This window comes from Camelus dromedarius, chromosome 33, assembly GCF_036321535.1.
Source record: "Camelus dromedarius isolate mCamDro1 chromosome 33, mCamDro1.pat, whole genome shotgun sequence".
Classification (NCBI taxonomy): domain Eukaryota; kingdom Metazoa; phylum Chordata; class Mammalia; order Artiodactyla; family Camelidae; genus Camelus; species Camelus dromedarius.
Window position 1 is genome coordinate 1,114,834 of NC_087468.1, and position 13,180 is coordinate 1,128,013.

At 46.9% G+C, this 13,180-nt stretch overlaps 1 long non-coding RNA gene across 1 annotated transcript; it reads right to left on the minus strand.

The window, feature by feature from the left end:
- Positions 1-548: 548 nt before the first annotated feature.
- LOC135319837 (uncharacterized) lies at positions 549-10,064 on the minus strand. The gene is made up of 6 exons (XR_010378731.1): positions 9,945-10,064; positions 7,255-7,381; positions 6,339-6,424; positions 5,478-5,605; positions 2,063-2,316; positions 549-1,523 (listed from the first exon to the last, which is right to left on the minus strand). It is a non-coding gene; the product is annotated as an uncharacterized LOC135319837 (long non-coding RNA).
- Positions 10,065-13,180: the final 3,116 nt, after the last annotated feature.

Sequence of the window (13,180 nt, forward strand, 5' to 3'; positions counted from 1 at the left end):
AATAAAAAATAAGAATTTTAAAAATAAATAAATAAATAAAAGAAAACTGTAATCCCCTTAGCTGTAGGTGGTGGAGAACACTGGTTGCAAGCACCAGGTCCACTCGATCTTTCCAGCAACGGCTGTCACTCTTTCTGACCATCAGTGAGTCAATTGGCTTCACTGAGGTTACTTTTCTCTTTCGTGAAAAGCTACAGTTGCAACCAAAGATATATATAGTCTCATTATTCACAGACCCAACAAATTAGTGAAGACTTTCCATAGGCCAGGCTCTGTACAGGTGAAAAGATAGGGTCCCAGATACATTTATGGGTAGAAAAAGTTTATGCCACAAAGATATTAATTCTTCCTGTTCTGATATATAGATTCAACGCAATTCTGATTAGAAATCCTACCAGATATTTTATGGAATGTAACAAGTTAATTAAGTTCAGGAACAGCCAGGAAATTTCTTTAGAACCACCACTGGGGAGGGGTGGATAGATCATTCATTTCCACTGTTCTTTCTGAAGTGATGAAAACGTTCTGGAATAATAATGGTTGCACCACTGTGAATATACTAAAAGCCGCTGAATTGTACCATTTAAATGGGTGGACTTCACAGTGTGTGAACAATATCGCAATAAAGCAGTTCTATGAAAAAATATTTCTGGACCACTATTTTTCCCTCTATATTACTAGTCTGCCCCACAATTTAAGAAAAACAAAAAAACAAAACCAAACAAAAATTTGCCAGGAGATCTTTAGGACTGCAATGCTCCTGGGTCTCCAAAATGCCTCTGATGGTGCTGCTCCTGTTAACACACAGTAGTTGGGCTGGACTAGTTAAGGACTATATCTTTTTAAAACCGACAGTCACATGTTTCACGCTGGGAGAGGGGAGGATGGAGAATGTCACAGCCTCATGCCCTCATCTCTTTTTTTTTGTTTGTTTTGTTTTTGTTTTTGGAGTAGAGAAAGTTTTTACTATAGGGCCAAACAAGGAGAACAGTGGCTCGTGCTCAAAAACCCTGAACTCTCTGATGGTTTTTGAGGTGAATTTTTTCTTTTTTTTTTTTAGGGTAAAGTTTTTAATAGGCAAAATGAGGCTTGAGGGCTTCCAGGTGTATGTCTTTCTTCTGACTAGTTGGTGGTAGGTAATAGGGCCATGTTCCAGGAATCTCGTGCTCAACCTGAAGTTACCATCCTCCACCTGGATGGGGGCCTTAGCTCCTGCAGAACAACTCAAACATATTAAGTACAGCCCTGCCCCTACCCCCCAGCTCATTTTTAAGTGAACCAAGCCCTGCTTTCAACACTGTGATCACGCTCACTATAAAAACACGTGACATCAACAAGCACCACCATCCAAACACCAGAAAAAATATTAAGGGTATTTACCTGGGGCAGAAACACTGAGGGAGGAGAAAGAAGCATGCTCAGCATTGGCTCTCTCTTTTCTCAAGTCTCTGCCAGGAGAAGCTGGGCTTTACAGCCAGAGGATCTCAGCCCCAGGGAACAGCGTCCATGCCACTGAGCTGGACCTCGGGGACAGGGAAAGGGAGAGGAGTGCATTCTAGGGGTGGCAGGGCAGGGAAAGCGGCGGGGGGCGCGGGCTGCAGCCCCGCTCGGAGGCCAGTCCCAGCCACTGTCCCCGCCCCCACCCCCGCCGGGCTCCGCAGACCCCGCCGGCCAGGATGCAGCCCGCTCAGGGGCGGGGGGCGGGGGGTCTGCGGCCGAGGAGAGGGAGCCCGGGAGGAGGGGACTCGCGGGCGGGAGAGCGGAAGGGGGCGCCGGCTGCAGACTGAGGGGACCCCGGCTGGGGCGAGAGGTGTCAGGTGCGGGCCGCGGTATGGACGGGGGTGGCCATGTCCCGGGCAGGTGCGTGCCCTGCCCTGGACTGTGTGGCCTGGACGCCGGGGCAGGTGGCGCAGGCAGAGGGGGCTGGCGCGAGCCCCTCAGCTGGACACGCACTAACTCGAGCCCTCGCAAGCTGTGACACGCGAACCCCCTTCCCCAGAGCCCCCAACCTTCCACTTACACAGCCGGAAGCCCCGACCCGAGGCAGCAGCCAAAGGCCTACCGGGCGACAGAGCCGAGCAGCCACTGGAGCTGATCCTTGGCTCGGAGCTGGAGCTTCGGTCCCGCAGTCCAGCTCCAACCGTGGGCATACGCGGGAGGGCCAGCAATCCGCTCTGGGCTCTGGGTTCTGCGAGATACACTGGGGAATCGAGGGAGGGAGAAGATGGGAGGGGAAGAAGATGGGAGGAATAGGAGAGGAAGCGAAAACTGGAGGGAGAGAGATGGACGGAGGAGGAGCAAGGAGAAGCGAGAGATCTAGAGGGAGAAGGGGGAGGGGAGTAGCAGAGATGAAGAGAAAAAGCTTTACCTTCAAGGGCACCCTGAAGGAGGCGCCAGTCCTCCTCTATGTCCTTCTCTAGCCCCTCAAGGCCAGAAGCTCAAATTTCACCTCCCTGGTCAAGCCCCCCAGCCAAGGCCCTGCAGAACCCCTACAGGGATCACACCTGTTGCCCCCAAGAGGAGCTCAGCTTCCTGTTGCTCCCAGAACCAAACACCCACAGGCGTTGTCGCTTAGAACTATCTTAGGAAGAGTATAAATTCCCCTTTTACAGGCTGGGAAACTGAGGTAGGCATGATCTTTGCCTTAGCTGCACTGTCCCAGGTTTTGGGCTGGCAGGGAGCGGGAGGTACAAGTTCAGAGACTCAGACAGAGCAGATTCCCCGAGTGTCAGTGCATAATTCCCATCTCTCCTGGGTAAACCACTTTCCACCCTAGTGGAACAATGAAGGGCTCACAGTAGGTCCCTGGGTGTGGGAGAGCTGTCCTCAGTTCCAGTGCCCAGCTTGCTATGTAGATAGGAGTGTTCTCGAGTCCAAACTCATTCTCCTCAATGCAGGACAGGCCAATAAATCAGAAGACCAGATGTTGGGGCATGGAATAGCAAGTTTCTGTAGACCTAGATGGCAAACTAATGTCCTGGAAAACCATCTCCCCAAGTCAGAATTCGGGATCATTTCCTACTTACTTGGTTGTTGCAAACTTCTTGGTGTAGGAATTTTTTGTTGTTAGAATTCTTTGTTCTTGCGGCTATCCACCTGGGTCAGATCCCTGTAAACCTCCAACAAAACAAATGTTATTTTCTATTCTGCAACTTGTTATCTTTATATGAATGGAAAAATGTTAATATCCTTAAAGGTCAGAGCCTTCAGAATAGGCTCTCCTGTCTATTTCAGGCTCTAGGCAACATTGTTTTACAGAAGGTGCAGAACCAGCAAGACTAAGCCTAGGAAACAGGGCACAGGGTTAAAGTCAAAGGAACAGATCTAATACAGAGTCTGATGTGTTCTTTGCTATTATCGAGGCAGAAGCCACTTGAGGATTTAAATCCTTTTAGGTTAAAAATAAGTAAAACTTTAAAGGAATTTACATACATAGGTTGAAATGTGCATAAAATATTTGGAAAAGCTCACAAAAGATTGTAAACAGTGGCATCTCCAGGGAGGGCTGAGAGAACAAAGGATGAGGGAAACCTTTCCCTTGTGTATTTTTGTGCTGTTTGAATTTATTTTTACCATATGCATGGGTTTCTTTTTCAGTTAAAAAAAAAGTGTAATGGAGGGAAGGAGTAACTAGCTCAGCAAGTACAGCAACCATGGAAAACTGAGCCGTCACTTTTGCTTTAAGCCAGGAAGCATTTATTGACCCTCTCCTATGTGCCCAGTGCTGTTTTATGACTTCATTTATTATGTATATTTTTTATAAAATAATAACATGCTATCACTGACCCCTGCCCAGGGGAGCTGGTGGAAAACCAATTGAGTTTTTATTAAGTTGTTTTCCAAGGAGTATAAATGAGTTATAAACAGAACACATCTTCAGGGCAAACCAGGTGGAATGGGTTTCCAGCAGGCCAGACAGCTAGGAAGGGTTTTCAACAGAGATGCCCAGAGGCAAAGAGAGAAAGCCTCCAGGGCCCCAAAAAAGCTGCCCAAAGTGGTTTCTCCATGGCAATATTGTAATAGGAAAGAACAAATCTGACTCCATATTACATCTTTTTCTTTGATTTAACCTTGTGCTGTTTCCGAGGCTTAGTCTTATTGGTTTTGCACCTTTTATAAAACAGTGTTGCCTAGAGCCTGAAATACCCAGGAGAACCTATTATCAAGGCTTTGACCTTTAAGGATATTAACACTTTTCCATTCTTATAAAGATAACATGTTGCAGAACAGAATATAACTTTTGTTTTGTTGGAGGTTTACAGGGATCTGACCCAGGTGGACAGCTGCAACAACAAAGGATTCTAACAACAAAGGATTCCTACACCAAGATGTTTGCAACAAACATGCACACCCCCTTCCCCTTTTTAATATAAAAGGAGCCTGAATTGTGACTAGGGGAAGATGGTTCTCCAGGAGAATTACTCTGCATTGTCCTCAGTCAGCTGACTTTCCAATTAAAGACGCTATTTCTTGCCACAAAACGTGGTCTTCCAATTTATTGGCCTGTCCTGCAGTGAGCAGAATGAGTTTGGACTCAGTAACACAACCAAACATTGAAAGTATTCATTTGGTATATTAAATGACTTGCTTCTGCTGGTCTTTCTTCCTGACTTTTTCTTTTCTTGACCACTCCTGCTATGTTTATGAAAAATCAGTCAGTCTGCTCTTGTGGACACATTTACATCTCTAGCCACTACCCTTCCAGATAAGAACTGATGTCACCAAAATTGTTAAGAGCTATTACATGGTCAGAAAAGAGCAGAATTGTGTACTGGCTGATGTTCAGGAGCAGGCTGGGACACCTGACAAGATGTCATAAGCATGGATAGACAACTGGGCACCAAAGGAGAAGCTTCTAAGCCTCCATGAAGGACATGCTGGATAAGAAGGAAAAGTCCCAGATTGTAGATCTGATTCCACCATGAGCTTCTTGGGTGAGGTTCGGCAAGTCATTTAAGTTCTCTAGGCCCGTGCTGTCAAACATGTGAGCCACCAGCCACATGCAGAAATATGAAGTTATTCTGTAACCAGGCAGAATTATAAATAAACATTTTACAGCAAAGGCTCAGCACATATGATGTTTAGAAACATTAGTAGTTTTCTTGCCCTAACAGGTTATTTTTGTATGTCTAGCTTTTTGTGGTTTGTAACACTCGTGACTAATGATTCCCTTACAGTGAGGTCTTTTGAAGTTATAAGTTACTGGACACAGTACCGTCATATCACAGTTGAAAAAAAAAGATCCACATAAGCCAGGCCATTTGATTTAGTAGTTATAAGCAGGGTCTCCAGGGCCAGCCTGCCTGAGTATAAATTCTCACTCTGCCTCTGGGGGGGTTCTGTGTGAATCTTGGAGAAATTTTTATTATTGTTGTTGTTGTTGTTATTGTTGTTGTTGTTGTTGTTGTTGTTGTTATTTTACTTATTTGTGCCTCTTTTTCCTAACCTTTAAATGGTGAGGAATATGTAGACTTTACCTCCTACTGTGCTGGCAGGATTAAGTGATTTAACATCTGTGCTGCCCACTTCCCTGGGTTTCAGCATTCTCCAGGCAATCAGTTTCACACCCGGAGGCATTCTCCACTGTCTTAGTCAGTCTGGGATGCTGTAAAAAATTACCATGGGTCAGGTAGCTTAAACAACCAGCATATTCCTCAAGTTTTGGAGGCTGAGACATTCAAGGTCAAGGTATATGGGAGAGGATTGCCTTCATGGCTTGAAGATAGCTGTCTTCCCACTATCTTCATGGGGTGGAGAGCAGAGAGAAGTAAGCACTCTGGGGCCCCTTATAAGTGCCCTAATTCCATTCATAAGGGCTCTACCCTATTGACCTCATTTTATCCTACTAATCACCTCCCAAAGGCCCCGCCTCCCAATGCCATCACCCTGGGAGATGGGGTTTCGACATATGGATTTTGAGGGGATGCAAACATTCTGTACATACATTGGCTAACTCTCCCCAACATGCAGTCATCAAACCTGTAGCTAATTTCAAAGTAATGTTTATATCTCTCTGCCCATTTCCATTCCTACATCCACTAACACTGAAGCCCTGCTACATTTTATTCCTTATTTTTCTGGAAGAGATTTAATTGATTCCTCTACTCCAATGCTCTCCTCACTCCAAACAGTCTGCTTAACAGCCCTGCCAGGTAGGTGTTCCTTAAAACACCTTCCCACTTTACCTGGTTGTTTTTTAGGTGTAAATGTCAGAATCCTCTCCACAACCCATCCTAGACCTTTAATGCCTTATACTACCGCTCACTATGTTATTTTTCTATTACCACTATAACAAATTTTCATAAGCTTAATAGCTTAAACCAGCACAGATTTATCACCTTATGGCTGTGGAGGTCAGAGATCCAACACAGTTCTCATTGGGCTAAATTCAAGGTACCAGCAGGGTGTCTTCCTTCTAGAGGGTCTAGAAAAAAATGTTTCCTTGTTTGTTTGTTTTTTTTCCAGTTTCCAGCGGTCACCCACCTTCCTTAGCTTGTGCCCCACGACTTCCTCCATCTTCATGGCCAGCAGCCTTTCTGAACATCTCTACATGGCTGCACCTCCCTCTGATCCTCAACTCAAATGGGAAATGTCCTATGCTTGTAAAGACCCCTGTGATTACACTGGGCCCACCTGGAAAATCCAGGCTACTCTCCCTATCACCTCATCTCAGGATCCCCTTGTCCCACCCCACTCAGGCATTATGTATGTGGCTGTGACACTCACCTTGGGTAACATTTCCTCTCGTGAACAATTAAAGGTTCAAGACACTTGTGAACGGCTTTATGTATTTCTTCCTTAGTCTTTCCACATTCAGTACGTCTGGTGAGATTATACAAATCCTGTTTATTTGTAACCCGGCACTAATCTTTAACAACGTATTATGTGTTTAAAAGGCTAATAGCCAATTTAGAAGGAAAATCCTCTAAGATTTTTTAAGATTTTTCTCCTAAAATGCCTGTCATCCCTTTTACTGTCTACAGTAACATGTCACAGGTGGCTTCCCTGTGGGGGTGGGGAACACATTGTTCTGCCACCACAGTCCCTTCATTCACACCAACGTCCTGGTCTCCTAACAGAGGATCTCTGCTCCCAGCTTTGCTCACTTCCTCCTCCTTTCCATTGACCATCCTGTTCCCACCGCTTCCTTCGTTCACCACATCAGGATTTCATGACCACATTCTTCTCTAAATGGAATGGATATTGTGCATCTAATGTCTAATAATTGTTCTCAGTGTATACGCACACACTCACCTACGTGTCTCCCCATCCGTCTCTTTATTTTCCTAGAACCTTCCAGAGGAATCCGTTCTATCATGATGATGATGATGATGATGATGATGATGATACTGACAGTGATGACAGGGGCCTCTCAAGGACTCTGATAAAGAGAATCAATGAAGAGAGGGAATCATTGCAAAATTGCCCCAGAAAAAGGTTAAAGGTAAATAACCGTTATAGTGTTTAATGAAATCGACTAAAATTTAACTATTTTTAAAACTTTATATCACTGTATTTTAAATTTTAAGGGGAATTTTCATTCACCACTAACCAAGATTTGAATTTAGGACCAAAATCTAAGAGGACTTCTATCTTCTAACAAATTGTCCACTAACCTTTTAAACACGTGATTCTTTAAAAAAAAAAAGTTTAGTGCTGGGCTGCAAATAAATAGGATTCATATAATTTACCAGACACACTGATGTGGAAAGACTCAGGAAGAAAAACAAAAAGACATTCATAGGGTGGAGGGTAGGAAGGGATAGACTGGGATTTCAAAATTGTAGAACAGATAAACAAGATTATACTGTATATCACAGGGAAATATACACAAAATGTTATGATAACTCACAGAGAAAAAAATGTGACAATGAGTGTGTATATGTCCATGAATAACTGAAAAATTGTGCTGAACACTGGAATTTGACACAACACTGTAAAATGATTATCAATCAATAAAAAATATTTAAACAAAAAGCCATTCATAATGTCTTCAAACTTACGTTGCACACAGGAGAACACTTTAGCCACAGTGAGTGTCACACCAACATGACGCCTGAGTGGGACTGGGAAGCTGATCTTCCTCATCAGAGATTTATGCTGATTTGTTAGATGTCAACACAGTTTCCTCATTGGATTTGCTTCTAATAATTATGGAACAGTTTAGGCTCTACAAAAGCAGACTAAACATTTTCCCCTGCCGCCAAATATCTGAACTGAATGTCCCCACAAGAGGGACATGATTATATTTCACAGGAAACTCTTCCTGAGAAACAACAGGCTTTTTGGGGGCAGAACAACTGGTCCCCCAGGGAGGGCTGGAGAAGGGATCGAGGGGACACTGGAAATACAGGAGGAGTCAGTTCAGATAGTGCTGCTCAAGTAGCCAAAGACATCTACCAAAAGTTTCGTGAGTGAAGCAGCCAATGAACACTGAGCAGGTTGTTAAGACACAGCAGTACATAACTAGCATCACAAGTCAATTGTAGCAAGTTTTGATATTTGGAAAATAATTAGCCCATTGCTCTTTGAAAATGGAGCAGTAGCAATAGAATTAATAAACACTGAGCTGTCTTGGAGATAACAAACAATAAAGAATTCTAAATCTGCAGGATTCCTTGACAAGATGCAAGCAATGAGCTAGATGTGTGCTGCAGATACCTCTTACTGCAGGGCTCACTCCTGCAAAGCACAGAACTAGTTTTCTCAGCAGACAGAGGGAACCAAGTCAAGATTTCTAATCTTGAGAGGTTTACCATATGGCAGGAAAGATCAGACAAATAAATACAGCTAAATATGAATAAATGGAATCAAATATTATTAAATGTGTATGGAGCACAGAAGAAAAATTCCTTTCACCTGGGATCTAGAGAAACTTCTTCAGAAAATGTAGCTTTGAAGATGGCCAAAGACATGGGTGGATATTTGGCAGAACAGGACGTAAGGAATTTAAAAACTAATTCTAAAATTCATATAAAAATGCAAAAAATCGCAAATATACAAAACTTTGAACAAGAAAAATTTTGAAGACTTAAACTATCTGATTTTCAGACATTTTAAAATAAAGCTACAGTAATCAGAAAGTATGGTATTGTTGTAAAACAGGAAAATAGAATAATGGAACAGAATAGAATGTTCCGAACTAAACCAACACTTCGATGGACAATTGAATCTCAGTAAGGATGCAGTGGAGAAAGGTTCTTTTCAACAAGTCGTGCTGGAATAATTAGATATCCATATGCAAAAAGAGAAAAATGAACTTTGACCCATACCTCACAAAATACAGAAAAATTAATTCAAAATCGATCATAGATCTTAATAGGAAATCCAAAACTATAAAACAGCTTGGAGGAAAAGCATAGGCTTAAGCAATATGACCTTGGATTTGGCAAACATTTCTTTGCTATGACATCAAAAATATAATCTATTTTAAAAAGTAACTGATATAGTGAACTTTATCAAAATGAAGACTCTTCAAAGCTCTTCAGAACACTGCTAAGCAAATGAAAAGACAAGCCATAGAGAGAAACTATTTGCGCCACCTTACCCGCCCCCTGAGCGCACCGCGCCCGCCCCCCAACAGCAAGCTCACCTGGAGACGGGCGTCCGGCTTCTCGGGCAGCAGAGGCCGCCCCCAGGCCACGCCGCGGGGTGGAGCGGAGCAAACTGCCGGCTCCCGGGCGGCGGGCCCCCTACCCCTGTCACCCCCGCACCCTAATTGCACTGCCCCGCTCCCCTCCTCAGCAAGCTGAGTGGGACAGGTGTGTCAGGCAACCTGGGGCAGCAGAGGCCGCTCCCAGGCCCGGCCTCCAGGGACACGGGAGCTAATCCACCAGCTCGCCAGGGGCAGTGCCGCTCCCCTCCGCTGCCGCTGCCTCTGCCGCCGCCTCTGCCGCTGAGGCCGCCCCTGACCGAACCGCCCCGCCTCCCAGGAGCAAGCTCACCTGGAGTCCGACTTCCGGGGAATCTCCTGCGGCCAAGGCCGCCTCCAGGCCAGGCTGCGGGGAAGAAAAGGAAACAACCGGCTTGCCTGGGCAGCCCCCTCCTGCTGCCGCCACCCCAAAAGCACCACACCCGCCTCAAGGGGTCAGGCTGACTGCGAGGATGTGCACCAGCCTTCTGAGTCTGGCCACGAGCCTGAGAAACTCCCTGCGCTCCTACACCCCTGCAACCCCTGCAGCCCCTGCACTGCATGCACTCTTGAACCTCTGCACTCCCTGAGCCCCTGAAGTGTCTGCACCCTCCACAGCCCGTGCACCCCTGGCACAACTTTCACCTTGCACCACCTACACCCCTGCACCCCTGCATGTCCCACACACCACCTCTTGGGCCTGTGGCAGAGCCTCTGCTGTTGCACCAGCGTGCAGGGACTCATATCCTTGCCAGTACATGATGCATCAGTGGACCTCTGGGGTTGCCTGCCAGAAAGTATATGTCCCCTGCCACAAGGCTGGGCCACTAGGTTGATCTCTGTGACGTCTCCCAGGACGGGCTCAGAGATGCTGTTCTCTGGGAAGAGAGGAGTTGAAACAGGTCTTGAGGGCAGAGCTGTGCTCACTAGGCCGTCCACGCTTCATGTTTTACACAGGGCTTCACGGAAGTGAAATGGACCCGGCCAAGTAAGGCCTGCTGTGCGCCCACCTCAGTCCTGGGCTCTGAGGCAGACAGACTGGCTCCCACCCTCAGGGCCCAGTTTGGGCACCGGAATGGTCCCTTGGAGGCATCCCATCAGTTCTCAGGAAGAAGTCTGGCAGCTTCCACCCCATGGTCCTCCCTCCCACTGTGCTGGCCTCAGGAAGTTTCCTTATTTGGGGAAGAAGGCAGCCCACCCCCTACCCCACCCCTCACCGTGCTCTTCACCCAGGCTGCTGCTCTCTCTGCCCCTCAGAGTCTGGAAAGCCATCCCTCTTCAGTTATGTCTCTTCTGAGATGGAATTTCTTCCATTAAATACTAGGCGAGGATGCAACGTGGGATGCCCTGGCTAAGAGAACCAAAATAAATAGTTTATTCTGTGAGGATTTCTGTTTATCTACTGGGGCTGGGCTGTGTGTAGTTTGCTACAGCTATTGGTGTGAGAGGCTAAAGCCACCTGTGTGTCCTTGTTTTCATCTCCCCGCTGTCTTTGGGTTTTCCCTAGACACTCCTGAAACATTTACTTCTTTTGGTTTTATTCCTGTTATTACACAGGGATCCTACTGACATGGAGGTAAGGTTTTGGGGGAGCGGGACAGAGGGGAGCATCTGTAGTCCTGTGATAAGTTCTCATTGAGCCTGTGCCCTGAGCTGTGACCTCCACAAGTGTGTCCCTTTCCCCCCACCCGAATTTCGGTGACACAGAAGGGATTTCCCTTCACCCAGGTTGGTTAGGCTCTGGTAAAATAATTTCTCATTAAAAAACCAAACAAAAAACAACTTCCCCCAATGAAACAGAATGTTCTGGGTGTATTTCAATAGAGTTATTTTCTCCTTTCCAGGCAGGAAGCATGAGGGGTTTTTCTCTGACCTTCATTCTGAGAACAGGACATGGTCCTGGAGGTAAAATGCAAGAAAAAGAGCATGGGGTGCCTCTGACTGGCCCCCTGGAGTTGTCACACTCAGATTTCCCCACGCTGAGCCTCCCGCTGGCTTCAGGGATCTGTTAAACCTGCATGCCCCCGGGGTTCTAACAAAAGCGGGTTCTGCCCTGGGAGCTGTGACTCTCCAAGCCTGCCTGGCTGCCTCTCTGGGTTGGGAGCAGATTTTCCCCTCAGTTTTCTGGGATCTAAGAAGAGCAGTGGGTTTGCAGCTCCTTCAGCTCTGGTGTTGTTTTCAGGACAGAAGGAGCAACTCCTGAGCTCCTCACAAGCTGGACCAGAGGCTGGAAGCCTCCTCTGCCTCCATGCAATCAGTGGCTGTGGTTCTAGCCGACTTTCTGAAGAAAGTCACACACATCCCAGCCCCCACAGGAGCACACAGTCCCATAAATCCCCCCAGATTCCACTGGTAACTACGGAGCCGATGGGGACACGTGTTTTGGGACCACAGAGGCCTGAATGCACGACTTGCTTCGTGGCCTATTAACGTGGTTGCTCTGGGCCTTGTCTGAAGTGGCTTGCTTACTGCACCTGGTACGTGGGAAACACAAAATAAGTACTAGAACCTTCACTTTTGCTCCCTCCAGGGCCTTCAAACATAGAAAGTAGTAAGTGAACTCAGACAGCCTAGTCACCACAATGAGGTCCGACCAGTCTGGCTCTCCTGAGTGATGGGCACTGACTTGCACCTTAACTCGGAACAGTAGGGGAACTGCCTTCCTCTAACTGGGCATCTCCCCACACCGGGCACGCCCTCAGCTGAGACGGGGCCAACTCCCCCATTGAGGTGTGTGCTGGTGGCTTCAGTGTGACCTGGCCCTGCCGGGACATGAACCTGCAGTGAGTGAGGTGGAGGGTCGGGTGGAGGGGGGTCCCTTCTGTGGTGGCAGGGGGCCCAGCAGCACCCTGCCCGGCCTGGTGCCTGGGGCTCCCTAACACCTCCTACAGCTCCTGGGTTGGCTCCGGTCCTGGCCACTCCACACACCGTCCCAGTATCTTTTCATTAAGTCCCTTTTTTGCCTTTATCAGCGAGAAGAGGCTTCTGTTGCTTGTTCAGTGAAACAGTGCATCGGGAAACCAGACTATTTCTAACATCAGTAAAATACCAACCTCGGTCAGCTCTCCGGGCAGACAGCGCAGCACAAAGGCCTGCACAGGGCTGTGCGAACTGCTTACGTGAAGGGTCCTCATCATCTGTCTTCAGAGATACAGAAGCTGATGGTTCAGGTAAAACCTCAGGGAGGGTTTGAGGAATCCAAAGCTGGTTGGTTTCAAAGGCTAACTGGTCAGACCAGACCCCTGAGCTGTGGTCAGAAGCCTAGCTCAACATCACGCAGACTCAGTGCCCTAAGTGCCGGGTGGGGCCTGTGGTGTTCCCTTTGCAGGCTCTCGTTGGGGATTCACTGTAGCCCCTTACATGCAGCAGATTCCAGCCCCCTTAGCCCCCACCCTGAGTGTTCCATGACACAAACCCCGGGAGTGTTTAATTTTCATCTTTGTTTAGGAGGATGAAGTTGGGGCAAGAGGAGACATAAATTCATACTGACTGACACAAGGTCACAGCCAGCACCTCCTCCTCGGAGAGCTATGTGCACCCACAGTGGTG